Below are 21398 nucleotides of genomic sequence, written 5' to 3'. Positions count from 1 at the left end.
TCTCTCCCCTGTGCCCCAGTTTCCCTACCCAGAAGCAACCTCTATTACCAGTGTCTGGTATAATCTTCCAGAGATGTTACACACACACATACACACACACACACACGTGTTTTAAATTCTTCCTTATAGTATTTATTGGTGAAAATTATAAATCATGGGTGGTTTAAGATGATGGGTCCCTTTTCTGGTCCAATATGGTTTCTTTTTCTTTTTGTTTGTCCCACTTCTATTAATCCTATTCTTTGCCTATTATTTTGCAGAGTTATCAGTCTCTGTGTATGTTCCAAATTCACTTGAAGTATTGAGTTTTTATAAACAGTATTCCTAAGAAAATGTACTTCTACAATATGCTCTATAAAATGTCTCTAGTAGTTACACAAAGAAAAGTTTTACCTTTCATGGTTCCCTTAAACTTGCTCTGAGTGCTCTAATTTAGACCTCTATAGGGATTGGAGAAGGCATTTTAAATTCTGTTCCTTTTGGCAGACAAAGTAGAAAATTATAATTTAAATAGATAATTCACAATTGATTTTATAAAATGTATGTTAACTGTCTTATTGAATAACACACACTTAATCTAAAAGAAATGGGAATATTTGTATCCATGGATTTGTTACACTGGTTACACACATACTGGGTACAGTGTAACTTTGAACAATTTTTTAGCCTTGGAAAGCATTCTAGTTAGATTGAAAAGAATCAGGGTCACTGATCTGTACTGCTTTGTCTGTTCCAAGGTGCTTTTCTTTCCACTTGAAGCCAGGTCCTAGGGATAAGTATCGTGAATACCTAGGGGGAAAATGGTGTACATTTAAACCTAAAAAAAGGGGGGAAAATGCTGTTTTAAGCAGTCATCATTTCTAACCAATGGCCTTGTTGCTTTGTTCTCTTCTCTTACAATTTCTTTAGAATCAGTAATATAATTTTTGATAATAGTGGGGAACCTCTTGGTGAGGTCTTCAAAAAAATTTGCCATTGCTCCCCTACCCCACTGTATGTATGTCTGAATTCACAGCATCTCAACAAGAATCAAATACTTTCTCCTTGAATATGATCGAGCTTTCATTCAGTTTCCCAAGTCTGATGCTCCAGTGACTTTCAACGAACTTTACAAACACTTTGGGAAGGAGGGGAACAATGGTGGGTTATTATGGCAGCCATTACTGGTAGCCATTTGTGTCCTTGGGCACCAGATACCTGCCAGATATCTGGCCCCTGTGATTTCCTCTCTTTTCTACAGCCCAGCCTGCCCCATCGCCACCCCTACCCAATCCTCCAAACCCTGTTTCTGGGGGTAGTCCTGTGAAAGTCAAACATCAGTTTACAGTGATGATCTCCTAATCCCAGGGAGCCCATATGCTTATTAGGCAGAGTCATTTGTTCCCTTTCCCGCATATCCGCAGGGCAGTCCCATTCCAAACCAGGCCCCAGGCCTTGCCTTTCATAATCAAAAGGCGGATGAATATTATTTCCTAAATGACTCTCCATCAACTCAAAGTTCAGTTGAAATCTTGAAAGTTCACTTTTTTAGTGATAACACATTTTACGGTGGGGTTCAAAACACCCCCATTAACAGTATTTGTAAGTTGTGGGGAAGAAGATAAGATGTATTATTTGTCTTTCCAAAGCAAACTCTGTGGTCACAGCGAGTCTCTATATTTCTGCTGCAGTGTACGATAGTCAATGAAGGTGGAGATGGTAGTTGGGCAGAACATTTTATAAAGTGTTAATGTGAGAAGGGGAATTGCTTTTTCTCCTGAAACAAGTTGAAGGGCTTGTCAGGACTTGGAGGTGAGGGTGGCACAAGAGGATGGTCAGGTGGAGAGGAAGAGGGTCAGTTCTGGCAGAGATTGGAAACCTCCTTATTCCCTGCCAGGCTAGGAGTGCCCAAGAGTAGGGGTGTTTTGGGAATTGTGGCTGTGTGAGCATATGCTACCTGGACAAGCTGCAGAATTAAAGAAGGCAGCTGAGTTCTAGCAGGTGAGAGATGGAAGATGGGTCTGGGACAGCAAGATGGCAATAATGGCAACAGAATACTAGGATTGGATTGCATAAGCCCCTGGGATATTGGGGCAGGAACTCCAGAGGAGGAGAAAAATCATGATTTGGAGCAGAAGATGTGAGTGGAAGGAGGTGGAGAGAGGCTTTCTGGTGAAGTGGGGCATAACCATCACCTTAGTTATTCATACTTTATGTGGGAGGGTCCTGTGTGGGTAATAAGGAAGATTAGCAGTGGCTCTCAAACTTTAGTGTGCATTAGAAACTCCTGTAGGACTTGTTAAAACAGTGCTGGCCCCATCCTCAGAATCTCACTTTTGGTAGCCCTGGGGCAGGGCCTGAAAGTTGAAATTTTTAACAAATGCTGATGGTTCACCATTTGAAAAACATTGGACTAGACTAACTGTGCCCCACAGGCCTAATCTGGTTGATGTATACTTGTAAATAAAGTTTTATTGGAACATAGCCAAACCCATTGGGTTTGCTTTGTTTGCATTGTCTAAGGCTGCTTTTGCTGCAAGACCAGAGTTGAGACAGAGACTGCATGGCTTGCAGAACTGAGAAGATTTACCATTTGGGCCTTTATAGAAAAAGTTTACGAAAGCCTGGACTAAAAGGAGGCAGCAATGGTGAGGTTGTGAGACTTTGGAGGTGAGAAGCCTGTATTCAAGAATGTCTGCCTTTCACTAGATAAGAAGTTGCTTCTCTGAACAGTGAAGATAATGCCTAATTCACAGGCTTGTTGTAATGACCAAGCCAGCCCACATAAATGACAATGTGACATATATCATTTTGTCACCTGACAATTTGTTATATGAAATGAATTATTAAGAATGGGTGGAATTTGGACAAAGAGAGAGGGGAAACTCTGCATGCTGAGGAAAGAGCAGATTACAGGAAAAGGGTCCAAGTTTTCCTTTATTATAGTTTCTAGTCGTACCGTGAATGAGAATAGATCAAGGCAGGACATTGGGTCTCTGGTACAGGTACTGGATGCACACGACGTGTTCAATAAATGCTCATTTAGTATCATATATTTATTTCATTTCTGTTAGAAATGTTCTGTGACGTACCCCATCAGTTAATTAAGCTGTCCGTTAATACACATGCAGATGTGCTACTTTGTGAAGAAATTGCTTTTGGCATTGGGGGAGGTATAGTGGGTATGCTGAGACAGAATTCTAAAATATGAATTTTCTCATCAATGTTTGGGGAACTCTGATGGCCATTCGTGGTTCCCTTAAGTGATTGGTAGCCTTTTAGTCAGGTTTTTATTCCACACTTCCTAGTTTCAACATGTTTTTGTTTTCAGAAGAGGATACTCCTTTTATGCAGGTAACATTACTTTTTTCATATTTCTTTGCCTTTAAGATTTAAACTTCTGGTATTGATAACAATAAGATTTAAAGAAGTAAGATTTATTATGAAGTTAAGCAGCCAGTGTCAATTAATGTTACTGACTTGCGGGCTATTTTGACAATTGGGATGGCAGTATATCAGATGGCTTGAAATAAAAGATATTCCTTAATATGCTTATAAAAATGGAAAGGAATTTTGCATTTAGAAGAGTTAGTCTTTAAGAAGATTGTTTTTATTTTAAAAATAGCGTGTGTGTGTGTGTATGTGTGTTTCCTGAATATTCTAGATGATAGATCGTTCCCTGCAAACTGAAAGCCACACCTCCAGGAATGAAATTAGGAAAAGTAGAAATGAAAGCAAGATTTGTAGAAATGATGTAATATTATCTAAATCACCCAAATCTAATCCAGGTCATTTGTGTAGAAATTGTGAAAGGGATAAGAAGGTAGATTATAACCAAGAAATCTTATACCTAAGTAATGAAAGTATTCTACCTCTGAATGAAGAATCTCTTCAGAGGGAAATGGCTGGCATAGCATCTATGAAAGGCAGGGATCGATCCAAAGTGTCTAGAACTGACATTGTTTCTACAGAAAGCATGCATTTGCTAATAGGTGCCAGCCATTAAGATCATCTAATTCATTACTCTTCTGACTCTGTGATCATTGGACAACCTTGGGGTCATATTTGGCTTCACATTTGGCTTTGCATCTAGGAAGAAAAAGTGCTGTTCAGCAAATATAGGAAGCTCTCCACTTGGTGGTTAGATCTTTCCCCATGGATGATTTTTATGCATAAGGCTGTAAGAACTTGGTTAATGGTGAAACCATGTGGGATTCAGATCCATACTTTGTGTACTGATATTCACCCTCTGACCTTGCAAAACGGAAGGCTGTGCCCCACACTGTGGTGAACAAATTGAGATATTGCTGTGGGACCATTCGGATGGTCTATCTCAGGTAACATCAAATTTTCTTGGCCGTGTTTTAAATTTAAATTTAAATTTAAGTTCCTTGTAGAAAATGAGGAAAACACAGAAGTTTATTGACAACAGCTAATCATTTAGAGATAAGCCCCCATACAAGCTGTACCAATTAGAACTATCCTTGGGGTTTTTGAAGATAATTGGTTTCCCTCTCTGGTGGCCACACTGTGAGCAGATGTCTGGAGTAGTCCACCACGAGGTCCTCCTCTGCCATATGGATAGAGCCAGTCTGCAGAAGAAAAAACATCTGACAACCGGCAGAGTGAAGCACAGATAAGGGATGGACAGTGAAGGCCCTGCCTGTCCTCTACTTGTTTCTGAGGCCTAGTTATATTTGTTCTTACCCATCGTTTGATTATGTAAAACAAATACCGAAAAACATTCAAACTAATAAAGGTTCTATTGTTTAATATGGAAGATGCCTTGTTAAGGTGATGGGGAGGGACCCAAAAGGGAAGGGATTGTGAAAAATGGTGCCATGGGCACAGGAACCTAGTGAATATCAGCATTTGTCACCGTTTGCCCCCTTTGTAAACTGAGCCTTGGCTTGACACTTCCTACTAATCCATGCTGGCATACTTCAAAACATCAATACAAATCTGATATTCTTTAAGCCACATGGCTTGCTTTTTAATATTAGTGCCTCTGTTACTCCAGTGAGGCCATGGATTGGGTGGGGACAACTCTTTAAAAGTGTTGCCAAATGCAAGTTCACGTGCCCCATGCACAGTGAGGCCAAACAAACTGAAACATTGGAGTTTGGAGCTGAGAAAGGTTTATTGCAAGGGCCAAGCAAGGAGAATGAGTGGCTTGTACTCAAAAAAACAAACTCCCTGATGGTTTTGAGAGAAGAGTTTTTATAGGCAAAATTTGGGGTGAGGGCTGCAGAGTGTGTGACTTTCTTCTGACTGGTTGGTGGTGAGGTAACAGGGTGGTGTTCTGGGAATCTTGTGCTCAGCCTGAAGTCACCATCCTCCACCTGGGCGGGGGCCTTAGTTCTTGCAAAAGAAGTCAAAGATAATATTGTTTTGTATATTCCTTGGGGAGGAACCAGGACGCTGCTTTATTGCTTCACCATTGTTTCTTGACTGCTCCTCATTTGTTTCTGCATTCCCTCCCTTCTCTAAGTAGTAACTGTTTGAATCTGCCCTTTGGAACTCAGGCTGACACCTTTTCCCTACAAACAAGAAACAGGGGTCATGGAAAGACGTTTGTAACTGGGAGAGCCTCGCAGGGTCCTCCTTCATTTCAAAAGCAAGAACTTTCTTGCTAGAAAGATTTGACTCAAGAATGATTTTCATAGAGTTGAATCATGTGTCTCAAGAGATATGAGTTACTTGGAAAAAGAGAAGTTATGCTTACTTCTTGAAAGAAAATTGAATAAAAATACTCATCAAATAATTCTTTCAGACAATGAATACTAAACTGACAATTGTACTCTTCTGGATTTAAGTAAGGAGTTTGTGTTGAAATGTTTTGCACCACTCTTTTTCTGTGATAAGAAGAGACCATAATTAACAGGTGAGATTCAGGTAACCATTAAAGACATAATAAAAGGCTGAGTAACGGCTAAGATTCTTTTAGATTAAACATAAATTTGAATTTTTACTATTTTAGGTTATTAGAAACACATACTTTGGTGTGGTAAATATGTTGAACAAGTTACAATGGTGGTTAAACAGTGAGTTTTGCAATAAAGAAAGCATTTGTATTGTTCCCCAAATTCAGAACTTTCAGAACAAGGAAGGAAGAGGGAAGAAAGTGTACTTTCATTTATATGCACATGTTTTCTGTTATTAGGCAACTGTATAGGAATTCTATACCATCTTGTTGGTTCTAAGTAGATTTCCCTAAAATAGGAAGCCTAATGGGCATGGGCCACAGTCTCAGGGAGCTAACACACTGATTATAAAGACAAAACATGCTTGTTATGCACACACAATACATGTATGAAATAAAATAAGAGGAGTTGGGTAATGTAGAAGTTGAAATTAAGCAGGACCCCGTAGGGCCCTCCCAGGTACAAAAGCCTTTTCATGTCCCCAGTTTCTTATTTGCAGGATAAAGGCTTCAGCCTCCTAGACCTTCCTGAATACCAAAGAGCAGATTCAAAGAGTTGTTAATCAGGGAAGTAAGGGAATGAAGAAATGAAGGAGGAGCAATCGAAAAAGGATAGTGCGGGCTATTGAAGCAGGATCCTGGTTCCTCCTCAAGGGAGATACATAACAATATCTTTGAGTTCTTCTAGAGAAACTAAGGCCCCCACCCAGGTAGAAGTGAAACTGTGCAAGTAAGATTGGGACTTGAACCCATGGTCTTTTAATTGAGATCACACACCTGGTCTCAGGACTTAATGAAACTCAGGTTCTTGATGTCTCATGGCAGAAAAAATTCAGTGAGAGACAAAGTGATCGGTAAGAAGTGGATTTATTTAGAGAGAACCACACTCCACAGACAGAGTGTGGGCCATCTGGGAAGGCGAGAGGCCCCAAAATATGGGGTGGTTAGTTTTTATGGGCTGGGTAATTTCATAGGCTAATGAGTGGGAGGATTATTCCAACTACTTCAGAGGAAAGAGTGGGGATTTCCAGGAATTGGGCCACCACCCACTTTTTGGCCTTTTATGATTAGCTCTGAACTGTCAGGCTGCTGATGGTTGTGTCATTTAGCTAATGTATTACAATGAGCATATAATGAGGCTTAAGGTCTACTGGAAGTCAAATCTTCCACCATCTTGGATCTAGTTAGTTCTAACCAGTTTTTGTCATGTCCTATGGCTATGTCATTCTTTTAAAAGTTGTGCCCTGCCTGCTCCCTCCTGTTTCAGAAGATGGTAACTACATGCTGGAACCCCAGACTGGTTGAAATCAGGAGGCTGATGATTCACAATCCTGGAACCCCCCACTTACCTCACCACCCACCAATCATAAGAAAGTCACACACCCTGCAGCCCTCACCCCAACTTTTGCCTACAAAAACTTCTCCTGAAAACCACTGGGGTGTTCAGGTTTTTGAGCACAATTCACCCATTTTCCTTGCTTGGCCCTGCAATAAACCTTTCTCTGCTCCAAACTCCGACGTTTCGGTTTGTTCAGCCTCACTGTGCGTCCAGTACACGAACTTGCATTCGGTAACAAAATGAGGACAAAGTGGAAGAAAATGAATGTGTACATTTGTGGGAGGGTGGCTGGAATGGACTGAATTAATCAATGAAGCCATCTACAGGAAGGCAGCCTGGAACTTGGTTTTGAAAGAAATGATGGATGCTGGATGGGCAGAGGGGATGGAAGGCCTGAACAAGTTAAGTACCTTAAGTACCTTAATCTAGGGCAGTACTAGAAAATATATATTCATACAATTAAAGGCATATTCACTCCTGAAGTGGGCATTTTCCTTAATTTAGATTTACATAAAACAGTAGATAGCATTTTGACTAACGAATGGCAGAGGAGCTAATTTAAAGTAAGTCTAAAGCAAAGGCAGATTTACTTCCATTTCCTAGACTAAATATGTAATATATAAAACAGGAAGGGTGAGTGAGGAAGCTTATTTTTACAGGCATGATGATGAAGAGGTGGAGCCTAAGGCCTTTGGAGCCACAACTGGGTTTGCTTTGCTGTTTTCTAGCTTTACGACTGTGGGCAAATCACTCAACCTTCTCCGTGTCTTGTTTTCTTATTTGTGAAATACACAAATGGACCTACCATAGGGTTTGGGGAAGACTGACTGAGATAATTCATTCATTCTGCAAATATGTTTGGGGTCCTTCTATGTGCCAGGAAATATTCTAGGCATGGGAGAGAAAGCAGGTAAGCTAGGCAGACAAGCGCTTGCCCTACCAGTGCTTCCATTCTAGTGGAATTAAATGGTCAACAAACGAATGCGTGAATAAAATATCAAGAAGAGATAAGTACTCTGCCTAAGATGAAGTAGAGAGATACAGCGGAGGTTGACTGGACAGCAGCTCACAGGTTAGAGAAGGTCATTCTCAGATCTGAATGTCGCAGTGAAGTCAGCCATGAGGAAATGAGGAGTAGCTGTTGCAGGAAGAACTGCTAATGCTAAGGTCCTGGGGCAGGAATCAGCTTGATGTGTTTGAGGAGCAGAAATATGGTCATTGCAGCTGGAGGATATTGGGGTAGAGTAGTAGCAGGTGGAATCAGATCACGAAGGGCTTTGACCACAAGGATAGGAAACATGTTTTGTCTTAAGTGCAATGAAAAACCCCTAGAGAATTGGGAACTGGCGAATGACATGATTTCATAATGGATGTAACATGTTCACCACTGGTTCTGGCACAGGAAGAACACTCTGTATGTGTTAGCTGATATTACCATTTCATATAATCCTCACACCAGCCCTATGTGATGGTTACTGTGAAAGAAAATCATTCCAAACCTGATCTGGGGCACAACTTTGTGGGTTGATGTGATTTTCAGCCTCTTTGGGAAGGATCTAGCATTCCTAATAAAGCTCCGGAGTATTTTTCTGATGGACTTTAAAGCAATTTAGATTCCTTTTGGGAAGTTAGATTGACTCCACTCTGCTCTTGTTTAGATGTGCCCAGTAACCCTTAACCATATATTCAAAGGTACAACACTGTTTAAGCCACATGCTTTCCTAATAACCTTCAAACCAGACATTTCTCTTTTAAAAGTTTAGTTGAGTGGTGTTTAAGTCACTTTTGGTGTCTTCCCCAAAGAAAATATTTGAACTAGCTTTTTTTTTTTTTTTTTTTTAAGTCTTTCCCTTTGCCAACAAGCTTGAAATGAAATGTGGATAAATGTTTATACATCATTAATATCACCATTCTACAGACAAGGAGACTGAGCCTTAGAAATGTTAAGTAACTTGGTCAACGCCACAGATTTCCACCCAAAGCCTATGCATTTAAGCACTCCACTGTTCTACCCCCAGGAAGACCAAACTCAACTTAAGCTAGTTTTCCAAGAAGAAGCAAAGCAATTCTGAACCTGAGGGATGGCACAGTCCCCAGTAATCATACTTTCTTTTATTGCAATTCCATTGTTATCTGTTTTATTTTATATTGATTTTTAAAGGCTGGTATTATATAATTCATTGTAACCTCGCTTTATTCCACCCAAGATGTATGTGTAGTTCATCTCCACTTTACTCTGCTTTCTGATTTTTAGGGGTTTTAATTTGTTCTTTCACTAACTGAACCAATCCTAACTAGAATGGACCTTTTCTCCTATTTGTCAAGATTCACAAAATCTTTTCTTCTGGTCTAGGACATCACTTACTTGAATCTTCTGTGCTTCCAAGCCCAGAGATTTAAATCATTAGTGTCTATGATTAATGCCAAACATACAGCCAGATTGTATGAGTCTGCCAAGCTGAAGTAAACAATGTATTAGCCCTTGTGAGAAAAATCCTGAATGAGATCATTGAAGGCTGCTAAAACAGTCTGGATTGGGACTTCTCTGGTGGCGCAGTGGTTAAGAATCCACCTGCCAATGCAGGGGACACAGGTTCGATCCCTGGTCTGGGAAGATCCCACATGCCGCTGATGAAACTAAGCTCGCGCCTAGAGCCCATGCTCCACAACGGGAGAAGCCACTGCAATGAGAAGCCCGTGCACCACAACGAAGAGTAGCCCCTGCTCACTGCAACTAGAGAAAGCCCGCGCACAGCAACGAAGACCCAACGCAGCCAAAAAAAAAACCCAACAAAATACTCAGGGTTATTTTGGACTGGAGGATGGGGGAAGTCCCTACTTCTAGCTAACAAGCATCATTCTCTTAGAATGAAATCGATTCCATGGATGCACTGGAACCAGTTTAAATAAGCTCATGTTAAATTTTCAGGAAATTTGTGAAGTAGTTGATGCCAAGTTGGTAGCTTGAAACTGGCCACCGTGGGAGTATTTATACCACAGAAATTGGCAAATGCCACAAATCAGGGCTTTCATACCCCATAGAGCCAGTTTTTAAACACTCAGCAGTACACACCTGCAAGTGCCCTTCTGGTTCTTGTTTTTCTGCCTAGTTATAGAACAAGAGGACATGAAAAAACAGTGGGATGGTTTCCAGGACAGGTTTTTGCTGGCATTTGGTTTCCTGCCTGCATTTTTCCCGTGTCACATACACTGCCAAGAGTTCTGTAGTCAAACAGACCCCACATTCCTAGTGGAAATGAAGTTTACTATTATTTTCCCCTCAGTTGAATCCCAGATCCATTACTAGCTCTGTGACTTGGGCTGGTCAGTTATCCACATCTCTAGACCCATATCACTATAGTGAGGATAATATTGCCAACATCAGAGTTTGCAAGTGTTTATGGGATGGGGAGGGTACTCAGGAAAGGCTTTGCTTAGAACTTGGTGCATTGTAAGTTTCAATAAGCGATGGCTCTAATTAAAATGATATTATTATTTACTAGGTGTTCACAGACACTCAGAGGACTCTTGCCCTTGAGGCACTTGTAATGTGCTAGGGTCTAGAGGCTTCACATTTCTGGTCCAAAGCCCTGAACCAGCCTGGCTTGCACCATTTCCCCACAAGATGGCGCTCTGTTTCTGCCTGTGCTCAATGAGGCTGGGAGCCCGGGCCCAGGTGGGATTCCTTTGTAATCCAAGCCACAACAACCACACTTTCTCCGTTTCATTCAAGGCCTGCCTCCCAGTGAAGTAACTACCAGTGCAAGGAGCTTGACAAGCTTTTCGGCTGGAAAGAAGTGGGAGAAAGAAACCTTTCTTGAAGTATGTTGAGTTGGCCTGGATGGCTTTTCACTGACATGAAGAAGGAAGATTTTTGTGTCTCTGTGCAACATCTTCGTTTTATTCGCTGCAAGGATGTTTTTAACTGGTAAGAAGCTGAAGTCTTTGGGGGGTTCTTTCTGTTCTCTTCTATCTTGGTTCCTTTTTCCTCATTCTCCAGAATCTTCAAGGTAACATGATAGAGTAAAATCAATATGGGGTCAGCAATCAGTCAGACCTAGATTTGACATATGATTCTGAAGCTTATCAGCTTAATTACCTTGGGCTACTTATTTGACTTTCTAACCTTCAGCTTCCATAAAATGGGGCTATCTATATCTATCTATCTATCTATCTACCTATCATCTATCTATCTATCTGCCTTAGGTTAGTCCTGTACTTCACAACCTCCTACACATTAGATTCACCTATGGAACTTTTCAAATGTAGTTGATTCCTTGGCTCTAGTCCAAAAGACTGATTCAATTCGGCTGGGTTCAGCCCAAGTATCAGTCTGTTTCAGGACTTCCCCTGTAATTCTGTGTGCAGTGAGAGTTAAGAATGGCTGAGATCCTATTATTAAGCAAGCCTCTCTAAGCCTCATTTGGCTCACATGCTCAGAAGCTGGAAGTCCCTAGACCTCAACAGCTCATACAAATGCAAAATGAATCTCTTTTGCTAACAGTCACTTTGTGACTGCCATCCTTCACCTGTTCAGATCAGCAGGCAGTGCAGGCTCTCCCACACCCACACCTTGTCTTCAGAGACCTTTCCTGGGAAGCCCAAGAACCCCTATTGCTGCTCTGCAGGTGAGAAGAACAAAACCTGGGATGCCTGGCCCTTGCTGAAGCTGGGCAGTCCCTGTGGTCAGGAGAAATGTCAGCTCTTGCCGCGGCTCCACAGAGAACAGTGGACAATGCTCCTTCTCCTGTGTTACCCTTGGTCAAGGATACTCTTCTGTCCAATGGGCCTGGGTTGCCAGGGGTGCGGCCCATCAGAGGTCAGCTCTTTCATTTCACACAGAAGCAACCATATTCCCTAAGGCCCAGCCCATCCCCCAGAGAGCAGTATCATGAGCTAAAGCACTCACTGCCCAGAACCAGCTGCTTCAACAGCCTTTGCCTGGGTTGCCCAGTCCACACTCCTCCCTCTTGATGAATTTCCTCTTGGAGACCCTTCTCTTTCTTCCCACCGTCTGGCCTCAAGTAGGCCCACCCTTGTCAGATGTGTTCTAAAGAATATAATAAGTAGATAAATACCAAACTATTTTCTCGCAGAAGGCTCCTTGACCCACCATGTAGTTTCACATATGTAAACTGTTGTATGAGAGAGGATTCATTCTGAATTTACGTATCAGCCTCTTCTAAACCCAGGCCCTTTCCAAACCCCATCTCCACCGAAGAAGTCCCTTTCCCAAAATCAATGGGTAGGAATGCACTTACTTTGCACACCTGTAACTCAAAGGGACTGCTGAAATGATTGTTTCCAAGATAAAAGACAACTTGCCCCAAAAGTAAGTTCAAGTTTTTACCCTGAGCACAGAAATCACATAAAATAGCCAAGATGGCAGTGTTCTTAGTTTCAATTAAGTCTAGGATTTACGCTCCTCTGGACAGCCCATTATATGTAAAGGGGGTTGACATGAATGGCAGCCTCACAGGGTGGCAGAAAATAAGTGAGAAAAGATGCAGAAAGAGCAATTTGTAATGCCTTACTGTCACTGTTACTAATTATGAATGCTCATCAGCATCTAATCAGAGTTGTCCCTTTGAAAAGTGGGTACCTCAGGACCAAGTTATCTCCCCTCCTCTTCCTGCCTCTGTAAGGTAGTCAATATAGGGATCCAGACCCCTGACCAATACAACTCAGTGGTTCCAGGTTCTTACCCTATCACCAATAAGGGTAGTCACATTAATGAGAGTAATGGAGCCTCTTCACTTAAATGCAGAGCTGTGGGCCCAAGTATTACTTGCTGTCTTTCCCTCCTGCTCTGGTTATAACAATTCAAGAAAGCAACTTTTGGTCAGATGGGTATGAGTTGGTTCTGGAACTTTGGTTCTCCTCTGAATAGACCCAAATGTCTTCAAGGGGTTAGGAGTAAAATTGGGGAAGGTCTGGTTTGAGCCATGTTCTCCAACATGTTAAACCCAAAGCCCTAAATATTGAAGCTATTTGTACTTGCCTGGCCTTTTAGGAAAGTGCAGTGCTGGATCTTGATTCTCATTTGGTTCCTTGGGTCTGCTGTCTATTTCTCAGGAATCTGGAAGGGAGGAGCTTATAATTAGCACCCCTAAACGTACAACAGTTCTCCTGGTTGAAGGGCTAAGCACTTCTACCACTGACATTTTAAGAAATGCACGCATGTCTCTCAAAGGAAGGTCAATTTGGGGGTCTTCCTGCAGTTGCTAACTATGGAATATGTGGGTTTGATTACTTAAGGTGCTGGCTTGTCTCTCTTATAGATGGCCATGAGACATATTCTGGAGGTAGTGCTGACTTGGCTCAGTGGTTGAGTGGATGAAGCAAGAAGGGAGAGGGAGGTATTCAGGTGGATAAGTTTCCTCTAGAGCAAGCATTGGCCAACTATAGCCAGCAGGTCAAATCTAGCCTGCTGCCAATTTTTGTTTTTACCTTTTTATTTTGAAATAAGTTAAGACTCATTTGCCACCTATTTTTTTTTTCACACACACACACTGTATTTTATTTTTACAAGAGATAAATAGACTGACACCAAGCATTGCACATGGATGACCACAACAAAAGCAACAATGATTGCAATTACCAAACATGAAACACACTCATACTATGTCAATGCCACCTATTTTGTAAATAAAGTTTTAATGGAACGTTATCACACTTATTTGTTTACATATTGCCTATGGCTGCTTTCCTGATACAATAGCAGAATTGAGTAATTGCAACGAACAACATCGTATGACGTGCAAAGCCTAAAGTTTGTGCCATCTGGCTGTTTGCAGAAAAAGTTTAATGATCTCTGTGCTAGAGTCAAAGATGCTTCTCACATATGCTTCCCAAAACTGCCTCAGATTTCCCCCTTGCTGCAACCCAAAGGCCACAGACCCCTGTTGAATCAGAAAACTCTAGAGTTGGAAGGAGGTATTAGTGGATATCCAGTGAAATTTCCCATCTGAGATCAGAATCTTCCAAGGATGCCTTCTCAAGTGATCCCCTGGAGGTGAAGGCACACCATTGCCTGAAGGGGCCAACTCACCTTTTTTGGGAAGTTCTGGCTGTTGGAAAATGATTCCTTATATAGAGCTAAAATCTGGTAGAAAGAAAAATGGTTCAAGTTTTATTATTTTCTGATGCCATCTCCAGCCTTTGGAGGAGGAAGACTCCATCATCAGCAAGGTGGGCTGTGCTGTCTGTCTTGTGTGGAGCAGCACAGTGGGTGGGGAGGAGATATGCAGAAGCTGGGGTGCTCTGCGAGGGAAAAGATGCTGGATGCCTCTAGAGAGAAAGATCCAGAGAAGGGAGGATGGAGGGGCATGGCTGACAGGGGTGGGTCAGAGAGGAGCTGCAGGTGAGGAAGGAGACAGAAGTATGGAAGCTATCTCAAATTATTCTTCAGTGCTTCTGAAATAGGATTTGAGTTTGTGGCATGCTTCTAGATGCTTCAACTACTTGGAATGTTCTTCAAGGGAGAAATAGGGGGCCCAAATGGTACAGATGTATTGAGCTGTGTCAGTTTCCCTGAGGTTCTCATGCATCAGTCTTATATTCTCAGTCCAAAGAGCTTTCAGACCAAGCAGCACCATAGCCATAATGGTCCAAATCCCACCTCACTGCCTTCGCTTCTAGTCATAGATTTCCTTTTCTCTCACCTCAAAGGTTGCTTCAAACCAGAAGACGTGGAAGGAGATAGAGGTGGAGGGAGGCCATGTGTCATCTCTTTGGCCCAGGGTTGAAGGTTTTCCAGGGCACAGGACAGTGCACAGATCTCCAGAGGTATGTCAGAGGCCCTGTGTTCAAGATCTATTTCTGCAATAATTTTCTATGCAATATTTTGTCATTAGTTCTCTTTTTTGTGCCTTAGTTTCTTCCTCTGTACAACAAAAGGCTGGAGCTAGGGCAGTGTTCAAATACTGCTGTTGAGCTTTGGGTGTTCTACAAGGGTACTCGGGGGCTTGGGGCAGGATGGGCGGCAGTAAGGATGTTAAGGAGCTGGGTTTCCTGGCCATCTTACTCAACTTTCATCAAAGCTTCTCTGTGCTATCTATTGGATAGATTGGGGTTCCTCAGAATCCTCTATTACCACTTAATTTCTGCTGCTAAAGGAAAGAAAGGTTAGAATCCGATGAACTTTATCAGTATTTCTCAATGCTGTGGTACTTGTCCCATTAGAAGGATTCAAGCTGGTTTTATGTGATATGTGGATGAACATTTTTTTTTTTTGAGATATGCTTGACATAATATTATATTAGTTTCAGGTTTACAACATAATGATTTGATATATGTATATATTTCAAAGTGATCACCACAATAAGTCTAGTTGACATTCACCACCACAAATATTTACAATTTTTCTTGTGGTGAGAACATTTCAGATCTTAGCAACTTTCAAATATACAATACAGTATTATTAACTCTAGTCACCATGCTGTAGATTACAAATCCAAGATTTATTTATTTTATGACTGGAAGTTTGTACCTTTTGACTTCCTTGACCCATTTTTCTCACCCCACCTTACCTCTGGCAACCACTAATCTGTTCTCTGTATGAGTTTGGTGTCTTGTTTTGTTTTGTTTTTAAGATTCCACTTATAAGTGAGATCATATGATATTTGTCTTTGTCTGACTTTTTTCACTTAGCATAATGCTCTCAAAGCCTTGCAAATGGCAGGATTTCACTCTTTTTTTCTCTAAATAATATTCCATTGTGTACATATACCATATTTTCTTTATCCATTCATCCATTGAGGGACACTTAGGTAGTTTCCATGGCTTGGCCATCCTAAATAATGCTGCAATGAGCATGGAGGTGCATATATCTTACGAGTTAGTATTTTTGTTTCCTTTGGATAAGTACCCAGAAGTGGAGTTCCTGGATCATATGGCAGTTCCATTTTTAATTTTTTGAGGAATCTCCATACTTTTCTTCCATAGTGGCCACACCGTTTATGTTGCTACCAACAGTGCACAGGGGGTCCATTTCTTCACATCCTTGCCAACGTTTGTTATTTGTTGTCTTTTTGATAATAGCCATCCTGACAGGTGTAAGGTGGTATCTCATTGTGGTTTTGGATAAACATTTAAAATTATCATAGTTACCATGTTTATTTTAATATCTATAAGGAAGATATAACCAGCACATCAAGTGTATGATTTTATTGATCTATAGCTTAGGATGAGGCTAAATGTAGTCAAATAAGTGGGCTTATTTAAAGAAGGAGAATACGTCAATAATAGTACAGATCATATAGGCATATGGCAAACCTGTTGACATTTGGGAAGACAGGAAAAATGGCTTCTGCAGGCTCTCCCGGCTGTGACATTCTAGCATTCTTCTCCCTCCCAGTCTTTTCTCTTGTTCCCTCTGTCTCCCCAGGAGAGAAGCCATTGCAATGTGTATTTTCAGACTCAAAACAGTGGTCCTGACATGCCTGGGGTCTGGGCTCACTGGTCCTCTTGGTCCTCCACTGCAAAGACTTCTGCTTTGTCAAGGAGCATCTCTGCTTTCCCACCTCTGGTCTCTGATGAGATACATGAAACTGGCAGGAAAGCAGACCAAACTGAAAGCAAGAAACACAGGCAGGGCTCTGCAGAGTGTGGGCAGCTGCACTTCACAGGATTAGCCAAGGTGCTCTCTGCTCCATTAGCAGAATACCCAATGGGCTCGTGCTTGAAAAAGCCAATCTGCAGAATTAGCAGCCAATAAATTGTTAATCTTGCAGACTGTTGATTATGTCTTGCTTCTTTTAAATTATCAGACCTCACTTATTTTTATTTACTCCTTGGCATGAAATCATTTTCTATATTCTCTTTTTAACTCACTCCTAATGGTAAAATACATGTCTATTTCCTTGTTCTGGATTCTGAATGATTCATCCACAATTGTCTATTTTCTAATGTTAGACATGCACTGCACATTCAAGTTAATGAAGCATGGCATGCCATGGCAGACAGACTTTAGGCGTTAGACTCTGGATTTGAACCTGGTTTAGCTGCCTCTGACCTGTGGACTGGTGTCACTTAAATAAGCTTGGGTCTTACTCTCTCTGGTTACTCAACAAGAATTATGCTTCTTTCATAGAATTTTTGTGAGGATTTAAGTGGTACCATTAAAAACATAAAAAACACCTGGCTTGAGTATGTTGAGTTTTAGATGCTGAGTAAATATCAGTTCTTTTTCCATTTTTTTACAAGCTCGACAGGTCTTTGTGCTAGATGCTGCAGACAAGGCAAAGATGAATGTGATGTAGGTCAGGATAGCAAATAGGTTTTATTTCATATGTCAGCTCTCACGGAGTGTGCCGCTTCAGGGAGAACTGTGTGGAGATGGATTTTAAGGGTCAGCGGGGAAGAGTGTCATAGTTGATTAGCCATGTCCTAGGGCTCAGGAGTGGGCAATGGGGCACACGAATGTCCTACATTTGCCATCACTGACACAAACCCTGCTTTGGGGAAGTCAAAGCTAATGGAGTGTGAAATTCCTGGAGAAGCATAAGGACAGTGGTAGCACTTCTACATACGTTACGTCTGTAATCCTCTCAGCCAACTGGAAAGGGATGAATTATTATTCTCATTTTATACATGAGAAAATGGAGGCTCAGACAGGATAAGTAATTTTCTCAAGGTCTCACAATGTAGAAAATACTGGCAATGAGATCTGAACCCAAATCTGTCTGACCTCAGAGACGTTTTGTTTGCAGTTACTAACTTTAAATTGGGGTGTTCAAATAGAGTCTTTTTTTTTAAATGAGGTGAAATTTGGATATTTTAAGGTTTGTCAAAGTGCATGAATCTTAAGTGTCCGGTTGATGAACTTTTGATTACACCTAGGTAATTTAGATACACCTGTAAAACCATCAAGCAGACCAAGTTACAGAATTTTCTCACCTTTCTGGAAAGTTCCCTGTGTGCTTTCCTAGTCAATAACCTCTCCACTAAAAGACAACCACTATTCTGATACTTATCAACATTGACTAATTTTGACTGTTCTTCAACTTCATATAAGTGAAATTATATAGTAATTTCACATTTGTGTCTTGCTTCTTCAACGAAATGTCTGTGAGATTCATCTATGCTGTGGTATTAGTAGTTTGTCTTTTTTTTTTTTTTTAATCGCTGTGTACTACTCCACTGTATGAATACACCACAATTTATTTATCCATTCTCTTCTTGGGGGCCATTTGAGTTGTTTGCAGTTTTTGGTTGTTATGAATAAAGCTGCTATAAACATTCTTGTAATGCCTTTGTGTGGGAATGTACCCTTATCTCTCCAGAGTACATACCTAGTAGTGGAATTACTGAGCTATAGGTTAGGAGAATATTTAGCTTTGGTAGATATGAGCCTTTGCCTTTTCCAGTGAGAGTTCTACAATATCAGGGGCTTGAGTCTTTTTGATCTCTATGGCATCCCAGAACCCACAGCAATTCCTGGCTCAGAGTTGGTGCTAATGAGTTATTTTTGAGTAAATGAAAATATATGCATATTGTGCATCTTGATTCTTGGCTTTGTATTGGGGGCTGCCATGTTTCACTGAACAGAGAGGTCAGAACCTCTCTCCCTGTGCCCCGAGTTCCCCTTTCAAAACAAGTCTTTTATAATGCCTCCTTAAATATCTCAAAACAAAGTTCACAGATAATACAACCTGTCTACACATACATTTTCTTTTTAATCAATTTGGTGTCCTAACTTTTCTGTGAAGGAAACATAAAAGGAAAGTAATTTCTAGTAAGGTAATGAGTATTTCAATATACAAATGTCTGGGGACTTCTATATTGGAAGACATAAGGAAATACACAGATACTTGCAACAGATACTATACATATGATCAGTACAAATGCAAAGTGAGAGAGGGGCAATGTTCTGCTAACTCCTATCATGAGTTGCATTGGTGTCAGTGATATGATTCTCCAAATGGTGACCAATGCTTGCTAAACTTTTTAATAAAAAAAGCACAATCTTCCCCCAATTGGCTCTGAAAAATTCATTGTATATTAAAACTGTATAAGAATGCTTTATTTTTTATGTAAAATGGTGCTGGGGTCTAGGTTTAGATAAACTTTTCAGCAAGAAGAATGTTTTGTGGGATATACATGGCATGAAGCATATTCTTCATTGGACAGGATTATTCCAAGCATTGTATAGGGTGTCTACTCTTCTTGGTACTCAACCATGAAATGCCTTTGAGCATCTTCTCATCATAGTGCCAACTATTCCTATAAATTTACAAAATATCCTTTGGGATGGTATCACCCCCACAAGAATCACGGTTCTAACTCAACTCCCTCATTTTACTGATGAGGGAATCTCTCCCTTGAAAAAGGAACAACTTCCTCCCAGATCTCACAGGGACTTAGAGGTTAATCATGGATCACAATCTTCTGACTCTTTAGTGTAAATCAGGACTCCATCCACCACAGCAGTTGGAGCTGGGGCTTTGAGTCAGATTTGGGTTCAAATCCTGACTCTGATCTTAGGCAAATGGCTTCATTTTTCTGAGCCTCTGTTTCATCATTTGCAAAATTGGAATTAAAAATAACATTTCCCTTAGAGACTTGTTGTGAGGATTAAGCAGGATTATGACTATGAATACCTGATACATCATGAGATCTCAACACAAGGTAGCTATTATATTACCCCTTTAAAGCTCATTTATTTAAGTGCCCACAGAAATTGGTGTATCCTCTTCTGGGAGAACTTCTCCATTTGAAGTTTTCTCTACAGAGAAGCACTTGTCTTTATCCGTTGTTTCTGAAGCTTCAAAGAGTCCCTTTCCAGGGCAAAGTGTCCTTCTAACCTCCTCCCCACTAAAGCTGTCCTAAGCCACAGTCAAGGACAAAATGTCTTGCGCTAGGTAGGTCAGAGCACCCTGACACTTAGCCTCTTACTTAAAGGATGGAAGAAGAAATTTGGGGGCTGCAACTGATTTGAAAATAAGGATGAAAGAGGATGAAATTTGGTACCAGATGCATGGTGAATGGTCTAGATTTTTCATTCTACCAACACTCTGTGAAGTGGGAATTGTTTATTATCACCTCCATTTTACATATGAGAAAATGGGGACACTGAGCTGTTATGGCCCTTCATCTAAGTCACACAGAAACAAGACTGAAATCAGGTTTGATGGGCATTCTGTTAATGTGAGTTCTTTCAAAATCAGACCCTGAGAAAAGGATTTGGGTGCAAATAGTTTATTTGGGAGGTGTTTTTGTTATCAATTTATTGCCTCTTAGATCTGATGCACCCTTGAATATGTGGTGTATGATAAAGGGATTCCTTTAAGTATTTCTCCTTTAACATGAGCATGATATTAAGCTTTCTCAGTAAAGGATGCTGGAGGGATATTACTGGAGAAGGAGGGTCTCCTGCCATTTCTGTGCCAGATGAGGCTCAATTATGGGTGTGGGGACATTCTGTGGAACCTGCCCACAAGCCAAAATATGGTCCTGAAGCCGAATCCAGCCTCTGTACCTCGACACTGAATTAAATCTCGGAGACAGAGTTTTGGGTGAAGTAGAAAAAAAATAGCTTTATTACTTTGCCAGGCAAAGGGGGCCACGGGGGGCTAATGCCCTCAAAACTGTGTGTTCCCTCCCCACCCCGAGGGGGTAGGGAGAAGTTTTATAGTAGTGGTTCAAAGAAGACTTGATCAGCTTGTGGACATTCTTCTTATTGGTTGGTGGTGAGGTAAGTGTGAGTCAGTGACATCAACCTTCTGGTTCCAACCTGTCTGGGGTCTAAGTGCTTGTGGGCAGCATACCATTAATTTCTCCACCTGGTGGGGGTTTCAGTATCTGCAAAACAGCTCAAAGATTATTGTTTTATATACCTTGAGGGGGAACCAGGACGCTGCCCCAAGGCTGCACTGTTGTTTCTTGACTGTTCCTCCCTTGTCTCCTCATCCCCTCCCTTCCCTAATTAGCATCTGTTTGAACCTGCCCATTGGAACTCGGGGAAGGTCCTGGAGCCATGGTGTGGTGATAACCTTCATGCAGCCCCCTTGGTATGGAAACCAGAGCCAGGAGCACAGCTTACATGCTCCGAAGGACTCCTATCCCCCACCCCCCCGACTCCCAGGCTCCACATCCCCATAATCAGGTGCTGATTGACTGCTCCCCCATGTGCACTCTGGAGGGTGGCTTCTTGCT

The sequence above is a fragment of the Balaenoptera ricei genome, chromosome 5 (genome assembly GCF_028023285.1).
Source record: "Balaenoptera ricei isolate mBalRic1 chromosome 5, mBalRic1.hap2, whole genome shotgun sequence".
Taxonomy (NCBI): Eukaryota; Metazoa; Chordata; class Mammalia; order Artiodactyla; family Balaenopteridae; genus Balaenoptera; species Balaenoptera ricei.
The sequence above is the reverse complement of the archived record's forward strand: the minus strand, read 5'-3'. Positions refer to the sequence as shown.